Genomic DNA, 21,812 nt, shown 5'->3' with positions numbered 1-21,812 from the left:
GTTCCTTAACGCCTCAGAGAAAGGACTGAATTATCATTTTTTAAAAAATTGTCTATAATACACAAGGCAGAACTTAATAATTGTTTGCTGAGCATTTTGAATGAATAAATCCCAGGTGATCTGGACTGCATTTATTTATTTTAGAACAAATCCTGCACTGGGATGTCTTCTGACTAGCTTAATTGTCAGATATAGGAATCTTAAACCCTAAATTGGACTAGGTAACGGTTTGACCTAGGCTCTCTCTCCTTCAACATATTTATTCCAATTAGCTGATAAACTCACAGAGGTCAGGTTTAGAGCACAGCTAGACTGTTCACTGAAGAAACTAGAAATGTTCATAGTAAGTTCTTACTAAATTCTTCTTCTTGTTGGTGATGATAATAGAGAGTTTATCATTTACAGGTACTTCTTGCAAGATGAGTTGTCTCATTAGGACAAAACTTGCAATAATATTAGGGACTAGTGCTTCCTGTCTCCACTAATCACTATGATGACTAGACACAAGGCTATGACAGTGGCTTGCAGGCAGAAATTAGCATGAGAACAGTCCTTTTGTGAACATGCAGAGAGGTCAATAAGTACATGATTATAAATTAGCTTGGTGGACTGGTATGGTCATTAGCTCGGTCGAGTGTTCCTATTTCATATAATTGTTTGCTGCACCTGAATTAATTTGAGTGTTTAAATCCTGCATATTAATTCTGTGCTGCAGGATGTAAAGCTTTGGACTAATCCCTATAATACTCTTTAGTATAAACACCTTAATCAAGCAACAGCTTTATAATTAGTTCTACTTACAGGCTGGATATAATTTACTAGTTTTACAGCTCATAAGTTACCGCAACTTTTTAATCATAGTAATTATGCTTCAGAATGTAAGTATAAATGGACTTTTCTAGTTTATTCCAAGAATGAAACCAAGGCAGTCAAAATCAGGAGATTAATAAAATCCAATATATGGATACACTTTGTATTTTTATGGCAGCTCAAGATCACTCATCCTTGGAATTTAATCACCAGATTACAGTAGGCTATTGAGCTGAGAAAGTGATTTTTTTTCTTTAAAAGGAAGTACAGTTCTCTATTTATTACATATTTCTTTTGTTGGTTGTGAAAAATGCTGACGTGATTTAATTTTATCACAGCAGTGAACCCTTTGACGTTATCCCTCTCGTGTACTAAACCTAGTACGTAAATAATAGTTTAGCTACTAAGCATGTGTTGGTTCATTTTTCTTTTTATCTGTTTTTTCGCTAAGGATTTGAAAGTACAAATCATTTCTGGCTTTGAGAACATTTGTATGGTCAGGCTACACAGTTTCGAGAACAGCACTTTAAATTAAGGCTTAAATAGGCATTTAAATTAAATTTATTAAGAGAGTTATTTATATTAATTAAAATTATTTAAAACACTTCACTGAGGTTTAGGAATATTATAAAAGATAAGGATCTCTTACATTATTGCTAAACTTCAGTGAATATACCTTATTGGTTGAGTCACTTTAAGTGTATAATCACTGTCTTTCATATACCTTGCTGAAATATTTATTTGAGATTTTGATACAAGTTCAATATATAGATAATTTTTCTGAGAAAACTTCATGAAAATAGTTAAAACCTTTAGGGTTTCAATCCTAAAATCTGTAATTATACAAAATAGTATTTATATATGTATATGTATAGTTATAAATACAATTTTGGGAAAATGTATATGTTTATATTTATATAAATGTAAACAGACTTTGTTATAATGAAATATAGACAGTGGTTAAATACTTTATTTTGGTCATTCTAAAAAATTGTTTTGATTACCTTGTCACTAATTTGGTCATAGTAAATTGTATTGATTATAAAGATAGTCAAAATAATTGACAATGTTGTAGGCCAGGTCACAGGATACATATAAACATGGTTAATTTGAGGGTGCTTTAAGACTATTTACAGTGATTAAATAGAGTATCTCTTGCTTAGAATAATGATGTTTTCAGATAGTTTGTAATTGATTGGTATTATGGACAGTGGTTTACTAAACAATTATTCTTTTGTAACTCAGAACTCTTTCAGTTGGATACAAATATTTGAGGAAATTTTCGGAAATGAAGACAAATCCCTTAGGACAGGGAACAGACTGAAATGTTACCAAATTCTAGAATTAAGCCTCCTGGACAGAGACAAGCTGAAGCTAGCTGGAATCTTAGATATTTCAGAAGGAAGATGTGACTTGTAAGAACAGAGACATATCCAACTCGTCAAAGGAACTTTAGGTGAACAGTCCCTGGCTATGGGAAGTGGGGTCTCCGAAGAATCCTTAAAGTCACCCATGAAAGCTTTAAACCTGTGACAGGCTCAGAAAGCACTAAGCCAGCATACTAACCCTGGAGGTATCAATATAATTGTTATCCAATGGGATAAGTAGTAAGCTAGAAAGAGGAAAACACCAGGCCCTTTGCCTTACCATTTTCACCCTATGGCAGGCCATAGTCAGGGGATGGTGACAAACCTCACCTTTGAATGAAGATTGAAAAGGTGATTATCATATGGATCATAAAATAAAATACATGCAGCACTTCTCCAAGTGAGGTCTGCAGACTCCTGGGGGTCCCTGGAGAGACCCTTCCAGGGGATTTGAGAGATCAAAGTTTTTTTTCATAATAATACTAAACCATTATTTATCTTTTTCACTATGTTGACATTTGCAGTAATGTTACAAAGGTAAGAGTAGGTAAACTGCTGACTCATTAGCCTGAATCAAGGCAGTAGTGCCAAACTGTACTAGTAGTCATTGTATTCTTCATCATCACCCACTGGCACCTAATCAAAAAAATGCTAGTGCCATGTCATCTTTCCTCCCATTGCTATTATAGCTAATGTATTTCTTACAGTCAGATTTAGCATTTCTTTATTCTTGTCTTTCAATACTTCTTTTCTCTTCTTCCCCATGACCTAGGCTGTCTCTATTACAAACGTTCCTTGCTGTTGCTCTAGCCGTTCCTGTGACTTCCCTCTTGCCTCCAGTTGCCCTCCTGAGAGATTTTACCAAGTCTTGACTTGACCTCGTAGGACACATGTCTTGGACTTTGGGCCACTCTCCTGCTCCTCTCAAATTAACCTTCTCTAATTAACAACCAGTTGCTTCTGGATGCTGTTTCCTGATTTCTGAAGTGACAGCTAAGTATTTTGATAAGATTATCCTTAAAATATTAGAGGTTGCAAAATATTTCTATGATTCCCTTCCCCCTACTACATGTCCCCTTCCTTATTAGATGGAAGGCACCTCAGTTCCTCAAAGAATTCTTAGGGCAGGATGTGGCTAAATTACATTTTCATGGGTTTTGAGGCATTATGGGTAAAAGAATGATATCCAGGATAAAAGTGGTTATGGGCCTGATGCATTCTGCTCTTCACAGACAACATCCAGGGCTTCAAAATGGGGAATCATCTAAAATTATATTATCAGGGAAACAGAGGTGCTTAGCCCAGCAAAAGAAGACACAGTGAGGTTCTATTAGCGGAGTGCAGAGTTGAAGGGCAGTCTTGTGATGCCTGGCCTCTAGTGGGTGCTCAAATAATGCTTCAACAGGTGGGTGGGCAAATACCACACATGCCTGCATATCTATACACAATGACTGACCATACCCACCACTGAGTGGGTGAAGTTTCTCTCTTCCCACTGACTGCTCAGATCTGAGGTTTTCAACTGGAGTATTCAATCCTATTTTAACACAAAATGCTAAATCTGTAAATATTTTTGTATTTAGCAGATTGAAATGGAATCCTGAAACTAAAGAAGCGTAACATGAATTTATTGTGGGCTTTGTTAGAATCTAAGGCGAGGAGTAAAGTAAGGGAAGCTTGTTTAACTTAGTCTAACCCTTAGTTTTAATACACAGACTTCATCCTTTTGTACATTTTGTAAATTAAACTTTTGAATGTTACATTTTTCTGCTATTGTCTCTTTTTGTTCCCAACTATGTATGAACTATGAATGGGAAATGAAGTAAAAGGGAAAAACTCCTAAAATTCCACTTTTATCTCTTTTGATTTCCTTATTGGCAAAGCATTATCTAGTCAAGAAAGACATCCTCCAGCAGCCTTTTGGGTGGTGTTCTTTGTTACAGGAAATCTTTTATTTCATTCCAGCAAAGAAATGAACCAATTTGATATGATCCTTTTATCCCAGAGAAAGGGCACAACTTCTTTATTTTCAAGGTTGTGCATTTTTTTCAACTGTAAAACATACTCCACAATTGAAACCATAATTATATGCACTTGTCAATCAATCTTAACCTACTACACTATGGTTATGGCATTTTATCTAAAAAGAGAAGGATTAAAGGCTTTGCATGAAATGAAAGGTACACACAGTCAGGGAAGTATAATGCATGTCATTAGCTATCTGGGAAGAGAGAAATGGACAGAGACAGATTACCAATATTTGATTTCTCGTAGGCCTTAAAGAAGTATTTAAGGCTACCTACAAAATAATGTTAGGGAATTTGACACTTTGATTCCTATTTTGTTCTCTTAGCAATTATTTAAAAGAGCTTCTTCATTCAGCAGCTACATAAATCAAATTTGAGAAGGATAACATTTTAACGGGAGATTAAGAAAGGAAAAAAAAATCCTATTTTAACTTAAGTGCCACAACTTCAGGGGAAGACTTTAAATGTTATTTTCTTCAAATATACTTTATTTGTTTGGATACAGTTTTTAGGGTGGGTAGGGTATCTGGAATTATTTTAAAATACATTTGCTGCCCTTTGAGTCTCTGAGAGGCACCGTAGCAGTTGGGAAAGAAAAGCATCTTATGGAAAGACAGCAGAAAGGAAGCCAAGACTGAAGTGGTGAATTTATTTTCTCAGAAAGATTGGTATTATGAGAAGTGTCAGCTATGTTATTCATAAAGAATATTGGAAAAACACTAGTCACAAGGACTCAGGAAGCAAAACTGTATCTGATGACCTCAAGGATTGCTTTTTTGAAGTGAGCCTTGCTGATTTGCAGAAGAATGGAATTGCATTTAGAAAATTGAAAATTATTAATAAAAATGTTCTGAGCAAAACACTGCCTGTGTAATTCCCATGAAATGAATGTTGTTGTTGAAAGAAAATATTCCAGACTGAAAAAAATTGAAGACCATACTTGAATCTTCTATTGTCAAAACTAGTCATGATTACTTGGTTTGTCTCTTCTGTGTGGGCTTTTAATCAAAAACTTTAACAACCCGATCCAGAAACTAGTTATGCTTGGCTCCAAGAGTTCTGCAAAATCCAGAAAAAGATGATAGAAATCATGACCTGAAAAGGCAGACAAATGACTTGAAGAAGTGGTCAATAAGCTGATTCCAAACAACACTGGGGACAGCATAGAAAAGGCTGGTAATCTATTTACCTGCTCCATGACGTGTTGATTAGAAAAGTAAACTGTGAAATGGTAAAACTTGAGAAACTTCATGATGAAGGTCTTAGTTTTGTTACTGACTCAGGTTCTTGGACTCTTAATGAATAGAAATTGATAAGAAGCCAGACAAGGAATTCAGGCAAGGCTTTATTGGGACTTGTGCTGCAGTAGGATGGAGTGAAAACAAGTAACAGTTTCCCTTGCTCACTCCCTGCTCCCAGAGGAGAGCAGGCTGGTTCCTTAAAAGGGGTGAGGGTAGGGGCATATTGGTATATTGGTTGGAGGAGTGGCTTAGGTGGTCTGTCCACCTGCTTGGTGGTGCTGTGTATGGGGTTCATGCACAGTACCCTGCTTTTGTTCCTGGCACCTCAGAAGTTGGCCTTATTATCTTATTGTTCATAATTTGCCCCAACTGTGCATTCATGCAGGTATTTTTTAGTCCCTTATAGTTTCTGTGTATTCTGTTGCTCGAAGAGACATTTGTCCCGGTGCAAGCACTACAGTAAAAGGCTTCCAGGTCCCAGGTCCCAGCCTGTCTCAGTTTCGGAAAACCTTTGTGGATAAGACAAATGCTCACATTGAGTCCTGTGGATATGAGTCCCAGAATGTATTTAAAACTTAGAACTTTTAGACTAGGAACCAAGATGGCGGAGTAGAAGGACATGCTCTCACTCCCTCTTGGGGGGACACCAGAATCACAACTAGCTGATGGACAGTCATCGACAGGAAGACACTGGAACTTACCAAAAAAGATACCCCACATCCAAAGACAAAGGAGAAGCCACAATGAGATGGTAGGAGGGACGCAATCACAGTAAAATAAAATCCCATAACTGCTGGGTGGGTGACTCACAGACTGGAGAATGCTTATACCACAGAAGTCAAACCACTGGAGTGAAGGTTCTGAGCCCCACGTCAGGCTTCCCAACCTGGGGGTCCAGCAATGGGAGGAGGAATTCCTAGAGAATTAGACTTTGAAGTCTAGTGGGATTTGATTGCAGGACTTTGACAGGACTGGGGGAAACAGAGACCCCACTCTTGGAGGGCACACACAAAGTAGTGTGCGCATCGAGACCCAGGGGAAGGGGCAGTGACCCCAGGAAAGACTGAACCAGATCTACCTGCTAGTGTTTGAGGGTCTCCTGCAGAGGCGGGGGGTGGCTGTGTCTCACTGTGAGGACAAGGACACTGGAAGCAGAAGTTTTGGGAAGTACTCCTTGGTGTGAGCCCTCCCAGAGTCCACCATTAGCCCCACAAAAGAGCCCAGGTAGCCTCCAGTGTTGGGTTGCCTCAGGTCAAACAACCAACAGGGAGGGAACCCAGCCCCACCCATCTACAGTCAAGTGGATTAAAGTTTTACTGAGCTCTGCCCACCAGAGCAACAGTCAGCTCTACCCACCACCAGTCCCTCCCATCAGGAAACTTGCACAAGCCTCTTAGATAGCCTCATCCACCAGAGGGCAGAGAGGAGAAGCAAGGAGAACAACAATCCTGCAGCCTGTGGAACAAAAACCACATTCACAGAAAGATAGACAAGATGAAAAGGCAGAGGGCTATGTACCAGAAGAAGGAACAAGATAAAACCCCAGAAAAACAACTAAATGAAGTGGAAATAGGCAACCTTCCAGAAGAGGAATTCAGGAATAATGATAGTGAAGATGATCCAGGACCTTGGAAAAAGAATGGAGGCAAAGATCGAGAAGATGCAAGAAATGTTTAACAAAGACCTAGAAGAATTAAAGAACAAACAGACAGAGATGAACAATACAATAAGTGAAATGAAAACTACACTAGAAGGAATCAATAGCAGAAAAACTGAGGCAGAAGAACGGATAAGTGAGATGGAAGACAGAATGGTGGAATTCACTGCTGTGGAACAGAATAAAGAAAAACGAATGAAAAGAAATGAAGACAGCCTAACAGACCTCTGGGACAACATCAAATGCAACAACATTCACATTATAGGGGTCCCAGAAGGAGAAGAGAGAGAGAAAGGACCAGAGAAAATATTTGAAGAGATTATAGTCAAAAACTTCCCTAACATGGGAAAGGAAATAGCCACCCAAGTCCAGGAAACGCAGTGAGTCCCATACAGGATAAACCCAAGGAGAAACACGCTGAGACACAGTAATCAAATTGGCAAAAATTAAAGACAAAGAAAAATCATTGAAAGCAGCAAGGGAAAAATGACAAATAACATACAGGGGAACTCCAATAAGGTTAACAGCTGATTTCTCAGCAGAAACTCTACAAGCCAGAAGGGAGTGTCATGATATACTTAAAGTGATGAAAAGGAAGAACCTACAACCAAGATTACTCTACCCGGCAAGGATCTCATTCAGATTCGATGAAGAAATAAAAAGCTTTACAAACAACCAAAAGCTAAGAGAATTCAGCACCACCAAACCAGCTCTACAACAAATGCGAAAGGAACTTCACTAAGTGGGAAACACAAGAGAAGAAAAGGACCTACAAAAACAAACCCAAAACAATTAAGAAAATGCTCATAGGAACATACATATCAATAATTACCTTAAACGTGAATGGATTAAATGCTCCAACCAAAAGACACAGGCTTGCTGAATGGATACAAAAACAAGACCCATATATATGCTGTCTACAAGAGACCCACTTCAGACCTAGGGACACATACAGACTGAAAGTGAGGGGATGGAAAAGGATATTCCATGCAAATGGAAATCAAAAGAAAGCTGGAGTAACTATACTCATATTAGATAAAATAGACTTTAAAATAAAGAATGTTACAAGAGACAAGGAAGGACACTACATAATGATCAAGGGATTAATCCAAGGGGAAGATATAACAATTATAAATATATATGCACCCAACATACGAGCACCTCAATACATAAGGCAACTGCTAACAGCTATAAAAGAGGAAATCGACAGTAACACAATAATAGTGGGGGACTTTAGCACCTCACTTACAGCAATGGACAGATCTTCCAAAATGAAAATAAATAAGGAAACAGAAGCTTTAAATGACACAACAGACCAGATAGATTTAATTGATATTTATAGGACATTCCATCCAAAATCAGCAGATTACACTTTCTTCTCAAGTGCGCACGGAACATTCTCCAGGATAGAGCACATCTTGGGTCACAAATCAAGCCTCAGTAAATTTAAGAAAATTGAAATCATATCAAGCATCTTTTCTGACCACAACACTATGAGATTAGAAATGAATTACAGGGAAAAAAACGTAAAAAACACAAACATATGGGGGCTAAGCAATACGTTACTAAATAACCAAGAGATCACTGAAGAAATCAAAGAGGAAATCAAAAAATACCTAGAGACAAATGACAATGAAAACACGACAATCCAAAACCTATGGGATACAGCGAAAGCCGTTCTAAGAGGGAAGTTTATAGCTATACAAGCCTGCCTCAAGAAACAAGAAAAATCTCAAGTAAACAATCTAACCTTACACCTAAAGGAACTAGAGAAAGAAGAACAAACAAAACCCAAAGTTAGCAGAAAGAAAGAAATCATAAAGATCACAGCAGAAGTAAATGAAATAGAAACAAAGAAACAATAGCAAAGATCAATAAAACTAAAAGCTGGTTCTTTGAGAAGATAAACAAAATTGATAAACCATTAGCCAGACTCATCAAGAAAAACAGGGAGAGGACTCAAATCAATAAAATTAGAAATGAAAAAGGAGAAGTTACAACAGACACCGCAGAAATGCAAAGGATCATGAGAGATTACTACAAGCAACTCTATGCCAATAAAATGGACAACCTGGAAGAAATGGACAGATTCTTAGAAAAGCACAACGTTCCGAGATAGAACCAGGAAGAAATAGAAAATATGAACAGACCAATCACAAGCACTGAAATTGAAACTGTGATTAAAAACCTTCCAACAAACAAAAGCCCAGGACCAGATGGCTTCACAGGTGAATTCTATCAAACATTTAGACAAGAGCTAACACCTATCCTTCTCAAACTCTTCCAAAATATTGCAGAGGGAGGAACACTCCCAAACTCATTCTACGAGGCCACCATCACCCTGATACCAAAACCAGACAAAGATGTCACAAAGAAAGAAAACTACAGGCCAATATCACTGATGAACATAGATGCAAAAATCCTCAACAAAATACTAGCAAACAGACTCCAACAACACATTAAAAGGATCATACACCATGATCAAGTGGGATTTATCCCAGGGATGCAAGGATTCTTCAATCTATGTAAATTAGTCAATGTGATAAACCATATTAGCAAATTGAAGAATAAAAACCATATGATCATCTCAATAGATGCAGAAAAACCTTTTGACAAAATTCAACACCCATTTATGATAAAAACTCTCCAGAAAGTGGGCATAGAGGGAACCTACCTCAACATAATAAAGGCCATATATGACAAACCCACAGCAAACATCATTCTTAATGGTGAAAAAATGAAACTATTTCCTCTAAGATCAGGAACAAGACAGGGATGTCCACTCTCACCACTATTATTCAACATAGTTTTGGAAGTCCTAGCCATGGCAATCAGAGAAGAAAAAGAAATAAAAGCAATACAAATTGGAAAAGAAGAAGTAAAACTGTTTGCAGATGACATGATACTATACATAGAGAATCCTAAAGATGCCACCAGAAAACTACTAGAGCTAATCAATGAATTTGGTAAAGTTGCAGGATACAAAATTAATGCACAGAAATCTCTTGCATTCCTATACAGTAATGATGAAAAATCTGAAAGAGAAATTAAGGAAACCCTCCCATTTACCACTGCAACAAAAAGAAGAAAATACCTAGGAATAAACCTACCTAGGGAGACAAAAGACCTGTATGCAGAAAACTATAAGACACTGATGAAAGAAATTAAAGATGATACCAACAGATGGAGAGATGTACCATGTTCTTGGATTGGAAGAATCAATATTGTGAAAATGACTATACTGCCCAAAGTAATCTACAGATTCAATGCAATCCCTATCAAATTACCAATTTGAGCAAAAAATCTTAAAATTGGTATGGAGACACAAAAGACCCTGAATAGCCAAAGCAGTCTTGAGGGAAAAAAATGGACCTGGAGGAATCAGACTCCCTGACTTCAGACTATACTACAAAGCTACAGTAATGAAGACAATATGGTACTGGCACAAAAACAGAAACAGAGATCAATGGAACAAGATAGAAAGCCCAGAAATAAACCCACGCACCTATGGTCAACTAATCTATGATGAAGGAGGCAGGGATATACAATGGAGAAAAGCCAGTCTCTTCAATAAGTGGTGCTGGGAAAACTGGACAGCTACATGTAAAAGAATGAAATTAGAACGCTCCCTAACACCATACACAAAAATAAACTCAAAATGGATTAGAGACCTAAATGTAAGACCGGACACTATGAAACTCTTAGAGGAAAACATAGGAAGAACACTCTTTGACATAAATCACAGCAAGGTCTTTTTTGATCCACCTCTTAGAGTAATGGAAATAAAAACAAAAATAAACAAATGGGGCCTAATGAAACTTAAAAGCTTTTGCGCAGCAAAGGAAACCATAAACAAGACGAAAAGACAACCCTCAGAGTGGGAGAAAATATTTGCAAATGAATCAACGGACAAAGGATTAATCTCCAAAATATATAAACAGCTCATGCAGCTCAATATTAAAGAAACAAACAACCCAATCCAAAAATGGGCAGAAGACCTAAATAGACATTTCTCCAAAGAAGACATACAGATGGCCAAGAAGCACATGAAAAGCTGCTCAACATCACTAATTGTTAGAGAACTGCAAATCAAAACTACAATGAGGTATCACCTCACATCAGTTAGAATGGGCATCATCAGAAAATCTACAAACATCAAATGCTGGAGAGGGTGTGGAGAAAAGGGAACCCTCTTGCACTGTTGGTGGGAATGTAAATTGATACAGCCACTATGGAGAACAATATGAAGGTTCCTTAAAAAACTAAAAATAGAATTACCATATGATCCAGCAATCCCACTACTGGGCATATACCCAGAGAAAACCATAATTCAAAAAGACACATGTATCCCATGTTTGCAGGGCAGAAATTGAGACACAGATGTAGAGAACAAATGTATGGACACCAAGGGGGGAAAGTGGCGGAGGGGTGGTGGTGGTGGTGTGATGAATTGGGCGATTGGGATTGACATGTATACACTGATGTGTATAAAATTGATGACTAATAAGGACCTGCTGTATAAAAAAATAAAATAAAATTCAAAAATTCAAAAATAAATAAAATTAGAACTTTTAAATCATAAAAAAATTCTTATCAGTAAAAATGATATAGTAATAATCAGTAGACTGGCTCCTATGCAAATATCCTGCTAGAATTTTGATTGGAATTGAATTTAATCTATAGATCAGTTTGAGGAGACATCTTGACAATATTGAATCTTCCGACCAAATAGTAAATTTCTCCATTTTTTACCTCTTCTTTAATCCTTCTTACTAATTTTCTGCAGTTTTCAATGAAAATCTCTTATACATTTTTTGTTAAAATTGATTCCTGAAGAGTTTATAATTTCAGTGCTATCATGAATAGAATTTTAAAAGTTTTCATTTTCCAATTATTTGCTTATAGTATGTAAAAATGTATGTAAAAATGCTTTTTGTATGTAAAAATGTAAACAAAAGGGTTTTATATCCCTTTACCTCCTGTGACATTACTAATTTCTCATATTAATTCGTATAGTTGCTTTTTATATACCTAAGGTTTTTTTACTTAACCATCAAATTACCTTTAAATAAAAACTGTTTTTCTCTATCCTTTCCGACCTTTAAGGATTTTGTTATTTACCTTATTTCAATGGTTAGAACCATTAATAACTGTTAAATAGTAGTGGTGAGAGTGGGCATTCTTGCCTGGTTACTTATCAATGGAGGAAAGTATTCAACATTTCTCCATTAGGTTTAATGCTAGCCATAGGTTTTAGTAGGTGCCTTTTATCTATTTCTAGTTTGCAGAGGGTTTTTTTTTTAAACCATAAATGAATGCTGAATTCTGCCAAATGCTTTTTCTGCATTTTCTCCACATAGCATGTAAACTCTTTATATAAATATTTTAACAGGTTGCCAATTTCTATAAAAAATTCTGTTGAAATTTTTATTGTGATTGCACTTGATGAATAAGTCAATTTGTAGAGAATTGACATCTTAACAATATTAAGTATTCCATTTTATGAATATATTATATATTTCCATGGCAGGAGGAGCTTCCTTAATTCTTTTCTCTAATGTTATGTAATACATATATATTTGCTAAAACTTATCAAACTTAGAATTGGTTAATTTTATGTGTGTAAATTATACCTGTATTTAAATAATGAAAGAAATATTATTTTATTTATTTTTGGTTAGGAAATGGAAGCTCAGGAGAATGATAAACCTAATATCTAACTCAAAGGTTTTTTATTTTTTTTTAATTATAGTTCCCAAGACAAACTAAAAATGCAGTTAAGTCATATAGCTCCAATTAATAGTTACGTACTTTCTAGTACCGTCTCAGTTATTTCTGAATGTTATATATACTGGCATAATAAGCATGGTGTAAGGTAATCATCAAACATTTTGAAAATAAACACAAACATGTGGGATGATGACACCTCAGGGATTTTTCCAAGATGAAAAAAAAAAAATCACTTTGCAAATTCTTATTCCCTTTATTGCAATTTTTGTAGGGCTTTTAGAAATACATTAATCAATACTTAGTGCATATCCTTATCCCATTAGCAAACTAATCATACAGTATTTTTAATGTAGCATGTTAATTTTATCATAGTGATATAAGAGCATGTTATAGGAACAATAAAACATAAACATAAACAATTTGAAAATTAAACTCTGATTTATGTGTACTGGCAATGTTTTGTTGAATATTATACCTTAGAGAAATCTGTAAATATTTGTTGAATGAAATAAATCTAATGGAAGAGTTAAAATACTTTCATTTTAACCACAAATTTTATGTTATTGTCTGGGGTTAAAAGTGGGAAGCAGCAACCAGAATATTGTATCTAAAATATTAACTTTAGCTTTGTAAAGGGGTAAATATTAGCTATATATATATTTTGTAAAGAAATCATATCCAGAACATAAAAGGAACTTGTATGACTTACTAATAAGTAAAAAGTTAAAAATTGGCAAAATGTTTGAGCAGATCCTTCACCATAGTGGATATGCAAATGGCCAATTCACAGAAGAAAAGATGTTCAAATCAGTCACCAGGAAAAAACAAATTAAAATCACAATTAGATATCAGTATACACCTACTAGAATGGTTAAAATTTTAAAAACTGACCATATCAAGCAAGTATTTGTGAAGATGTGGTGCAATTAGAACTCTTATACATTACTAATAGGAGTAAAAATGCTACAGTCACTTTATAAAACTGTTTTGCAATTTCTTAATAAGTTAACATACACCTAGCATGGGTCCCAGTCTTTAAGCCCCTAGGTATTTACTAAATTCCACAAAAACACTTGTGCACAGATGTTTATAACACCTTTATTTATGGAAGCCTCAAAGTTCAAACAACTCAAATATCCATCAACAGGTGAATGGTTAACCAAAATGTGGCATATTCATATGACAGAATACTACTGAGTAATAAAAAGAAATGAACTACTGATGCATCTAATAACGTGGATTTATCTCAAAATCAGTATGCTGAGTGACCCCAGTTTGGTCTTTTTGGTCCTTGTAAATTACTTTTCATCTTACAAACATATAAATATATATATGTTTGTAAGATGAAAAAATATATGTATATATGAAATAATACATCATTTCTACCTAGAGAATCACCAGTTTTGTTGTATTTTTTCAAATCACCAAGTTTTCACTTTGTTGATTTTCCTCTATTTTTGTTATGTTTTGTATTCTATTGATTCTGAATTTTAAAAATTGTTTTATTATATTGCTTGTTATTTATTTTCTTTTACTTTTCTTTTGCTAGCTTCTTATGAAGGTAGCTTTATTGTTTTTTAAAACAAACATTTAAAGATATAAATTTCCTTCTTATAACTGCTTTCACAACATTCCCTGAAATTTGAAAAATGATGTTTCATTAACATTCACTTAGAAATATTACATAACTTTCTTTTAACTTGTTGCTTTACTGATGGGTTTCCAAATATTTGGGGATTATCTAGTTAACTAATTGTTGATTTATAACTGAATTCCATTATGGTAAGAGAATATCCTCTGTGTGATTGCAATCCTTTGAAACTTATTTTACAGGCCAGTGCATAGTCTCTCCTGGTGGATGTTACATGTGTACTTGTAAAAAAATGTGAATTAAGAAATTTTTGTATGAGTGTTCTGTAAATGTAATTTAGTTCAAGTTTATTGGTAGTCTTGTTCAAATCTTTGATATTTCAGCTTAATTTTTTCTCACTTGTTCTATCAGTCACTGGATAGAAGGATGTTGAAATCTCCTACAATGATTGTGGGTTTCTCTATTTCCATTTAGTATTGTTATTATTTTCTTGATAAATTGACAAGTTAATATTATAAAGTAAACCTTTTTATCTGTGGTAATACTCTTTGTGTTGAAGTGTACTTTTGGTAGATTAATAGAACCATGAGTTTACTTATGTTTACTGTTTGCATGATATATCTTTTCCCACAGTTTACTTTCAATCTATGTGCTTCTATTAAAAGTCATCTTTTGAAAACAATATTATTTGGCTAATGATTTTTAAATCAATTTTGCCTTTTAATTGGAGTGTTTATTCCATTCATATAAATAAATAAAAATTTTATATAATTGGCTTTATCCATAAACTTAATATTTGTTTTCTATTTGTGTCTTCATCCCTTGCTCTTCTTTCTTTTCTCCTGCCATCTTATACATAAATACACACATATATTTATACACACACACATTTTAGTATTTCATTCTTTCTTCTCTAAGGGCTTTTTAAACTGTACCTCTTCGTATTCTCTTATATGTTTGCTGTAGTAATTATAATTTATCTTTAATTTTTCAGTCTTTGAATTAATGTTTTACCTCTTCACATGTGATGTAAGGATATTAAAATAGAATAGTTTCATTTACTTCCACTTGTCCCTTGAGATATTGTTGTCATGTATTTTCTTTACACATATGCTGTGAACTCTATAATATACTGTTATTGTTGTTTAAATAGTCAATAATCTTTAAAAAATAAGAAAAGGAAGAAAAGTAGTCTTTTAAGTTTACCCATATATCTACTGTTTCCAGTGCTTTTCATTCCTTCTTGTTGAGATGAATTCTCATCTGATATTATTTCCCTTCAACATGACACATTTTCTTTAGCATCTCTTATGAGTCTGCTGGTGAGTTATCTTAGCTTTCTGTTATCTGAAAAGGGACTTTGCTTTTTTTGTTGTTGTTGTTAAAGATATTTTCACTGGATGTTGAATTACTGTTGACAGTTTTATTTTTCTTTCAGCATTGAAAAGATGTCATTCTATTTTTCACTGGTTTCTGTTGTTTCTTACTGTATTTCTCTTGAATATAATGTTTCTCTTTTCTAGGGCTTTTGTTTTTCTTTTTCTTTTTCTTTTTTCTTCAGTTTAAGCAGTTTGACTGTGAAGAGCTTAGTTGTGGCTTTCTTTGTGTTTATATTTTTTGGTTTTGCTGAGCTCCTCCAAATTTGTGAGCTGCTGTTTTGATCATACATGGAAAAATCTTGGCCAATATTTCTTCAAATTTTTTTTTCTGTTTCATTCTCTTTTTACTCTTTCTAAGACTTCAGTTATACATATGGTAGATCATTCAATACTATCCCTAAGTCTTTGGTGCCAATTTATTTCTTTTCAGTCCTTTTTCTTCTCTCTGCTTCAGTTTGCGTAACTTCTATTATCCTATCTTTAGATTCATTGATTCTTTTCCCTCTTGTATCCAATCTACTGTTGATCACATCTAGCAAATTTATTTCACAAGTTATATTTTTCAGTTCAAGGATTTCCATCAAATTGTCTTTTCCTTACATTTTTAATAGATGTCCTAAATTTTCTTATCTCTTTATTCATTATATCTAAATAGTCCTATGCCTTCTTTAGCATATGTATCATAGTTGTTTTAACATTCTTGCCTATTAATTTCAAAATATGGGTTATCTTTAGATCTTTTTCCATTAGATATTTCTTGTTTAACTATTGGCAATATTTTCTTGTTTCTTTGCATGTCCAGTAATAGTTGATTAATAGACATTGTAGATAATGCATTGTACAGACCAGTTACTTTTCTCCTTCTCTGAAGAACATTGCATTGTATGTTGGCAGGAAGTTAAATTACTGGGAGATCACATGATCAAAAAGAGACTTGGTTTTAGGCTTTGTTGTATGGGTTTATTTCAGTTTTGCCCTTAGTACTAGGATATATCCCTTAGTTCTGGGATGTGATCTTTACTCCTAAGTTGCGGTCTTAATAGGATTTCAATGTATAACTCAACGTATTTATCAAGTCTCTATCACTCTGGCTGATTGGATTCCTAACTCTGTGTTCCAAGTGGCAGGCAGCTTCTGAAATCACCGATCAGCTTCTTTAAATTTACAGCTCTTGTTTTCCCTGAACCTTTTAGATTTCTCTCTAGGCCAATGCATTTCAAGAGTCAGCTAAGTACTCAGATTTTGGATCTTCTTATTTGTGGGTCCCTTCTTTATAGGATTTCCCCTTTAATTTTATACTGTTCCAGAAGCCTTCAATTCCAACCTCTGACCACTCATCCCAACAAAACTACTGTGTTCTATGAAGCTCTATCCTCTAGCTCAGCAGATCTAGAGACTCTCCTCCAGGGTAAAAGAAAAAAACAACAACCATAAAACAAATGGATCTCATTCTACATAGTTACTTTTTTTCAAGTGTCCTAACTCTGCTAGATACTACCTAGTCTCCAGCACTTTGAAACAGTGGTTTTATAATATTTTGTCTAGCATTTTAAATTGTTATTGGTAGGAGAGTTTTCTGATGTAAGTTACTTCACCATTACCTGAAACCAAAATAATTTTAATATTTTGTTTTTACAGAGTTTTGAATGGACTTTTTGCTGTTGTCTCAGAATTGTGGTTAACGTCTGAGGACAGTATGTCTCAGATTATGCTAAATAATCTCCATTTGTTCACTGGACCCTAAGCAGAACTCCTAAATCAAGGGAAAAAATTTCAAGAGAACCACTCAGAGACTGGAAATGACTATAAGCAGGAAAAACTGGTAAGTCATTTCTTGGTTGGATATCTTCTTAAGAGATACAATTGCTGATATATCTCTGAGCTGTTTGTATGTAGAAAGGAACAGGATTGAGAAAGTAGTGATTGAATTAAAATATAACAATTCCAAATTTGTGTCCTGCTGAGTTCAGACTATTTAATGTATTGGGTGTATCATATTCATTGAATCATGAGGATCTAAGATAATATACATGAAAATGAATATGCAGTGGTCTCAGACAGGAGTGAGCTTTGTTGAAACACAATTCTAGAATGGGTACCACTATTACTTTACTGTTACTCTGAGCCTATTGAACTGTTACTCTTTTAACAGTTGATTTTTATAGACAGTGTTGCTTCCTTCCAATTTTCTCTCAAAATAATAGCTGCCTACTCAATATAGAATAATCTAATTCTTTGACTCTTTTCTTTCCTTTGGTCTTTTCTTTACTCACCCCTTATAGGGAGGGAGTCTTTAAATCTAATCACACACTGAAGTTATGCTGAAACAGGGATCAGTATAAGCAAAAGAGCAGTGCTACATTCTAAAAAAACCCATGAGAACACTGGGAAAACAATTTTCTTGTCTTTCATTACAAGGGCATCATGAATCTCTCCAGCCCTCAAAACAATGAGTAGTAGCAGATTAAACCAAGGCCCTGGCCTTGGATAGGAAGACTAGAAGGCAGCCAAAATTGAAACACTTCGGGGACACTGACCTTGGATAGACTTTGTACAAACTGAAAGGTGAACGAACAGAACAATAAAGACATATTAAACGCAATTATCTGAATTCAAGTAAGTTAGTGAATAACAAAGGGGTCTCTTCAGGAACTGACTGAACATCTTTCTAGACTCTGGGGCATAAAAATTATTCACATGAAGAGCATCACAGTCAAGTTCAGAGACTTTATATCAGGTAGTAGTGTGTTCAAATTTAAGCTCTGTCATGGACTAGCTATGTGAAATTAGAAATTCATTCTAAATTTTTTCACATCTGTGAATGGAATTTATCACTATATTTGGGTCATAAAGATGTTATCAAGAGTAAATTAGATAAAACATGTAAAAATTTTAGCCCAATGCATAATTGAGTAGCAAATGATCAATAACTTGAGATCTTTAGTTATCATCACTGTTATAATCCACATGACTTTCTCCCTCACTTTTTTCATGTCTTCATTTAAATATATTTATTTCAAATGAGACCTTCTTCTACCTGCCTATTTAAAATCGAATACTTCTTAGTCTTCTGTTTCCCTTCCTTGCTTGTTTTATTCATAATATTTAACATTATTTTACTACATTTCACTTACTTATATTGCTTAATTTTTGTCTCCTATCAAAAGGGTATAAGCTCTGTTAGGGCAGGGATTATTTTGCCTATTTTACTTTTTGCCTATTTATTATTTTGCCTATTTCATACATTGCTGTATCCCCAGAGGCTGTAACCTGGTACAGAATAGGCACTCAGGTGCTCACTAAGTATTTGTTATATGAATGATAACAAAATTTGGTGTGTGATAAGATGATGTAGCTCTCACTCTCTCTAATCTGAACATATTCTTTGTTCTCATTGGCATCTGAGTTCTCTTCAGTTTTCTTGTATTATGACAGTTGGAGAGGAGCTTTAATTTCCTTTTAACAGCAAATTCCTTACATTATATTGGGATAATATTTTTGAAATAATAACTAGTGGCTTTTTCTTTTGTATTTCCTGTAAACCTGACCTATTTCCCATTTGGTCAGGAGTCAGAACTTGCCACATATATGCCTTAGGAAAAGATTGTTACAATGAAAAGCAGAGTAATGGTTTAGATTTCAAAATCATAAGACCCAAGGGAACTCAAGCTATGAAAACATGTGGCAACTCAAAGCAAAGTTTCCTTTCCCTGTAATTAGAAAAGATTCCCTGAACTATGGGAAGTTGGAGAGTCAGAGGTGGAATCAACAATGAATGGTGAAAAGCATTCTTGAAAAGGAAGCCCTGTGTTCAGACATTTATCTAGGTTCTATCTTGGCATTGGAGTTAACAGAAATTCCAGACAGATCTGATGATTCAAGTACAGAGAGTATTTTGTTCTCTGGGTAGTGATTGAGGAAGCAGAAAGGCTCTAGACTAGAAACAGCCACATGGTAGACCTAGGAAGATGAACCTGAAACAACCTGACCCATTTTACCTGCCAATAAATCCAATGATACTTTGAAGATAGGCTGGAGGCATAGACTGATAGATAATTCTCTGTTGTGGATAGGTTTTAACAGTGCATACCATGACTTTGATCTTGGCAAACTTTGTTCTCCACCTCCCATACACTCTCAGTGGCTGCTTTCAGGATGCCACCACTCTACTTTGGCATGAGCATGCTTTCCTGGGCTGCTGCTGTTTTGTGGGCTGCTGCTCTTGCTGACTCATGGCTGCCTGGAGATGGCCCCTCTCTCTATGGGAAAGGAAAATGGCCCTAATGTCCTTAAATGTACAAATCACAATCATTGACACCAAAACTTATTTCCTGAAGGCACTTCCATTTTATGAAACTCTCTCACTAAAGTCTGTTTGGTCTTTAGCTTTTACTCCTGTTCACTTGTTCCTTCTTAACAAGAAAAGTAGAGAACAGCATTTAAACATAGTTGGGATTTTTACTCTACCATACTCACTAGTCCTGAGCTTTTGTGCAAGTCCCCATCTTCTGACACACCATAGGTAGTATGAACCAGTGAGTTTTCTGTATATATTTCACATTCTATCTTCTGGGAACTTACTTTCAACCAGAACTCTTTGGAGTGAAAATCAACTCTTTGGAGTGAAAATCTTTTTTTTTTTTTTTCCTTCACTGTTAAAACCTGTCCTCAACAGAGAATTATCTAGCAGTCTATGCCCCAGCCTATCTCCAAAGCCTCATTGGGTTTATTGGCAGATAAAATGGGTTGCAGAAGGCTTCCCTAGTGGTGCAGTGGATAAGAATCTGCCTGCCAATGCAGTGGACACGGGTTCGATCCCTGGTCCGGGAAGATCCCATATGCCCTGGAGCAGCTAAGCCTGTGCACCACAACTACTGAGCCTGTGCTCTAGAGCCCGTGAGCCACAACTACTGAAGCCCACACGCCTAGAGCCCGTGCTCTGCAACAAGAGAAGACACTGCAATGAGAAGCCCGCACACCACAACGAAGAGCAGCCCCCGCTCGCCGCAACTAGAGAAAGCCCGCACGCTACAATGAAGACCCAACGCAGCCAAAAAATAAAAATTAATTAATTAATTAAAATTTTTTTAAAAAATGGGTTGCAGATCTTAGGATGTGGAAGAAGTGGCTGATTTCTCTGTCAGCTGTGTCAGCGTGTCCTTTCTTCATTTTCTGGTTCATTGCCAACTCCCTGCCTTGTTGCCTTCCAGTTGGGCTCAGGAGTATCAAGACAACCAGTTATTTCAGTGGTTTACTATGATTGGATATGCCACATTTCTACCAAAATGCTGTATACCATCTATGTTTCTTGCCATCACATCTCTGGTTGGGGGTTGATTTCCACTAGCTGGCTAACTGTGCTTACTGAGAAGCACAAAATGTTTCACGTTCAAACTTCCCTGAGCGGTAACGTTAAAACTTCCCAGCTGCCGAAATGGCTGCATCAAAGGAACCAGGCTCAAAACATCTGCTTCACAATAATCTGATTCCATGGCAATAACCCAGGCAGATGTGAATCAAAGATTTCCGAAAAACAATGGCAGTGTGAATTGAGTAGGGAGCACGTAAATACAAAGAATATTAGAAGATAAAATCAAAAGGATTTTCTCAAAAAGTTGAGATATGAGGTTGAGTTAAAAATGTTTTTGTATTTACTATTTTAGCCTCAGTAATGAGGTGTAAATTAGTGTTATTATCAAAGAAATGGAATGCAAGGATTGAATAGGTATGTGTCAAGCTAGAGAAAAATGCAGTATTTTTGTTCTGGACCATAGTCATGTGTACATAGCAGTAATAGTCAAATTAGAATGCTTCTGTATCCATAGGTTGTCTAAATAACTGATTAGAATTATTACTGAGAGCATAGATGTTTGGAAATTGTTTTAAATGTACCTGAAAACAGATTAATTGACTCAGCAATGGTGGGGTCAGGTGTCACATATAAGCACACGTGTTGTGACATTTTATTAGGCAGAGTAATTTAGATGTAGTTGAATTGGCCTCTAAACAT

This window comes from Balaenoptera ricei, chromosome 3 (genome assembly GCF_028023285.1).
Source record: "Balaenoptera ricei isolate mBalRic1 chromosome 3, mBalRic1.hap2, whole genome shotgun sequence".
NCBI classification, from domain to species: Eukaryota; Metazoa; Chordata; class Mammalia; order Artiodactyla; family Balaenopteridae; genus Balaenoptera; species Balaenoptera ricei.
The sequence above is the reverse complement of the archived record's forward strand: the minus strand, read 5'-3'. Positions refer to the sequence as shown.